Below are 3,881 nucleotides of genomic sequence, written 5' to 3' on the forward strand. Positions count from 1 at the left end.
ACTCCTCCTCCAAGCTTTAAGCAGACACTGATATAAATCACAAGACTGCTATATACTGCTGATGAGAAAGGGTATTTATCTGTTTATATTTACTAAAATAATTGCATTTCCATGTTCTGTGTACTGTGCGAGACCAGATATAGCGAATGCAGGGTCCAGGGTTTAGTAACATTTTAAGTGGAAGTAATGGGTGCAGGGGGTGCAAACTACAGAAGTAATGCAAATATTTTGGTAAATGAAAGACAGGTGAAGATTCCCCCTATCGTGTATCTTTGTGCTGGTTCACACTGATGTGGTGCGGGAAACCGCATGTGAATCTCACCACATTGTATAGAGGGAATACTAATGCACAAAAGGGTGAAGGAATAACTAAAACGAACAAAGCAGCTGCCAACATAAAGGTGTTCTCACACTAAGCATAAATGGTAAATATAGGGAATATGGCGCTTACTAATCCTCATAAATATTAAAACTAAAAACCAAAAAAATTAATCCAAGTAAGAATAGTGCAAAAAGGTAGCACCTAATATCAATATGACATCAATTACACCTGTGCAAATACTGGTAATAATATGTGCAACAATAGCAATTGTGCAAAAAATTGCAGCAAAATGTAAATAAATGATCACAAATTATTGTGCAAAAATAGCAATAAAAATGTGCAAATAACAATTGTGCTAAAATAGCAGACAAAGTGCAAATGACAATCAGGAACTCCCAACAAAGGGAGTGTGCAAAAATTCTTTGTGTAAAAAATATAGTTCAATGTATATGAAATAATCACATACACAGTGCAAAGTAATCCAACTGTGACAATAAATCCAAGCGTGTAGCAAAGTTCATTAGGTATGAAGTGCAAGTGTCACCATCCAGCAGATCTCCTCCATCCAGTGTGTGTAACATTTGCCCCAGCCTCTCACCTCATGTGTCAGATCAATATGTTTCACCGAAAAATCCACACTGGCTGATCGATCCCCAGGGCATTCAGGTAGAATCAAGCTCACAAGATAGTACCGCTTCTGTATCAGATCAATATGCCTCACCAATAAATCCACTGTGACAGATCTATTCCCAGGGTGTTCAGGCTCTCGAGATAATGACGCTCAATAGCATGTAAAGGAAGAGGAGGGCTCCATGGTACAGTATTTTGATAAAATAGATTTAATAAAAATATAATAACTTACAGTTGATGTTAAAAACAAACAGCGTGTATCACATAGGAGACTTACAATCTCGACCGGAAGTGATGGCACCCGGCTCTTTTCCTGACGCGTTGCGTCACTGTTCACATGACTTTTTCAAAGTGTATACCACACCCGCATGAAAAAAGGTGCACCTTTTTTTTGCCGCACTGGAATCGAGTGTTCACGCATTGACTTAGCATTGATATCCGCAGTGGTTCGCATGAATGGCGTGTGATGTGGTGCAGGAAACGCACAGGAATCGCTGCAAATCCCACACAGCATTAGTGTAAACCGAGACTTAAGGAGAACCAGTCAGGAAAAGATACTTGTAAGAATCAATTTCTCACTCTGGCATTGTATTCACACCTGCGTGTTTCCTTAACATTTGACAAAGCACACAAAAATGTGCAGGTCAACTGGTCATCCATGCAGGGATAATAAGAAAGTATAAAATAGTAACATAGGTAGAATCACATACAACATGGCAAATTCGTAGGATAAAATGTCAATGGTCTGACCTCGTGGCAGCGGCCGTCACTGCGTAGATTACCGAGGACTAAGGAGCGTACCATGGGAAGGCAGGGATAAAAAGCAGGCATTAACCAAATACCAAAAAGAAAACAAAAGAAGGGGGAGAGAGAGAGTGGGTCAAAATGCTCTCCACCGCAGCAAACGAGACAAAGGGTTGTGCAATAGCACATTTGGCAGCAATAAACAGGTAAGTTGTCAGCTTTTCTTGATAGGAAAATAGGCCCTGGTCGGGCAATGTAGTAAAGCAAGCTTTGAATCTTTGTGAATGGGGACATGGAACAAGGTGTAGAGGAGCCTGAAAACCCTGGATCAGAACCCACATTAAACGTGGGCAGGACCACCAGATATGAACAACATCACCTCGTTGGCCACAGCTCCTAAAGCACCTGTCGCTATATGATGGGTTTAAACTTGCTATATGGGCTGGGACCAAATACCATCTTAGTAGGACCCTGTATGCAGCCTTACTCAACTTTTGAGGGCCAATAGAGGTTGCTATGTCCCATTCCCACCAGACTTTATAAGAGGCAGCAGCAGAAGAGTTGACGGCATTCAGGGAGGAGTAGATCCTTAAAATGGCGCCCGGGGAGAATGTAGGCAGGTGTGTTCAAAGGCCATTTTTGAAAGAGATAAGTAGAATTGTGTCTCAGAGAGGTGACCTAGTGATGGAGTTGAGTGTAGTGGTAAAACTCAGTGGGTGGTGTTTTGTGAGTTTCCTGGAAAGAGGGCCAGGAGAGGAAGGTATGGGACGAAAGAAAGTGACATCCATGACATGACAACAAGGAAAATGTTCCTGGTTGTTCAAAATCCAATGTAAATAAAGGGTTGGTAAAAAGAGGAAGGAAAGGGGACATCAGGTTACCTGAATAACGGACCAAGTCCCAAAGTTTATCGAGAGGGCAGAGCCTGTGAGGCAGCCATAGTAGGACTAATATGGGAATTGAAAAAGAGGGACCCCACAATCAGGAGAATGTCAGTGTTTGTAAGTCACCACATCCCTAGAGTTATGGAAAAAACATGAAATACCCCCTCAAGGGTGGGACTTTATAAGTGACACAAACACGTGAATGAGTAGAAAAATATATAGCAAATTTATTTAAACAATTTAAGTCAGGACATCATACAGTGTCCTAGCAAGGATAAAAGACCACATGCAAGTGGTATACAGATCCTATTTGTAAAGCAATAAAACAGACATGAGACAAAAATTGGTCCAACCCGACAGCCGTTTCGGTATCTGTGATCCTTCTTCAAGGGGTATTACAGACGATCATTGTGTCAGAGAAATACATGTCTATTAGAAAAGAGATATATACATATATTACATAGAAAAAATTCAACTTAAACAATATTTACAACTCAAGTGACCGAAATTGTTAAAAAAACATGGGGAAGGGGAGACAAGAAAAGGACAGCCATACAACTATGTCATTTATCAAAACAGATATGAGCTACTTACAGTCAATAAGATCTGTAGATAGAATCCTGTCTCAGTGTGAAAGTACGCCAAAAACAAGGGGAGAATGCTGTATATGGAGATCAATGTCTCTGTGTTCACGGGGAGGATATACAATCATAGCCTACCAAAAAGGTCCACGCCTAGGGAAGGAAGGGAAAGAGGAAAGAAGAAAAAAAATAATAAAAAAATAATAATATATATATATATATATAATATGTATATATCATTATTTGTTGCATTCAAAGAGTTAAATGCAGACACACATTTATAGCAAAAAAGAGTAACCCCATAGAGCTGGTAATCCAAAAATGGAGAGTAACTTACCAGATATGGAAATCCATATAGGAGAGGGTATGCATGTGCCAGAGAACAAAAGTTCAGCCACAAGGAGACAAACTACCCAGATTATCCAATGTTTCAGGAAGGGTGAATTGCTGGGTGATCGGAGGCAGAGATCACTGGAAAAAGGAATTTAGGAGTATATATAAATAATATGTATGGCTAGTCTGGTGAAGTGTGCATAAAGGCACAGCACCAAAAACAAACAATAAGCCAAACATCAACAACCAGTGGTCCTACCTGCATTTCGCACAGATCCATGTAAAAGGCCTGGCACCTTCCGATGTGGAGGATGCAATCTGTGTCAATATATGAACATTGGGGACAATATTCTATTACCTGATGGTAAAACTTTCAGACCTTCCCAC

The 3,881-nt window shown here is 40.3% G+C and overlaps 1 long non-coding RNA gene across 1 annotated transcript; it reads right to left on the reverse strand.

Moving 5' to 3' along the window:
- Window positions 1–2,663: 2,663 nt before the first annotated feature.
- Window positions 2,664–3,579, reverse strand: LOC120935360. The gene is made up of 3 exons (XR_005748431.1): window positions 3,499–3,579; window positions 3,175–3,314; window positions 2,664–3,009 (listed from the first exon to the last, which is right to left on the reverse strand). It is a non-coding gene; the product is annotated as an uncharacterized LOC120935360 (long non-coding RNA).
- Window positions 3,580–3,881: the final 302 nt, after the last annotated feature.

Source organism: Rana temporaria, chromosome 4 (assembly GCF_905171775.1).
Source record: "Rana temporaria chromosome 4, aRanTem1.1, whole genome shotgun sequence".
Classification (NCBI taxonomy): Eukaryota; Metazoa; Chordata; class Amphibia; order Anura; family Ranidae; genus Rana; species Rana temporaria.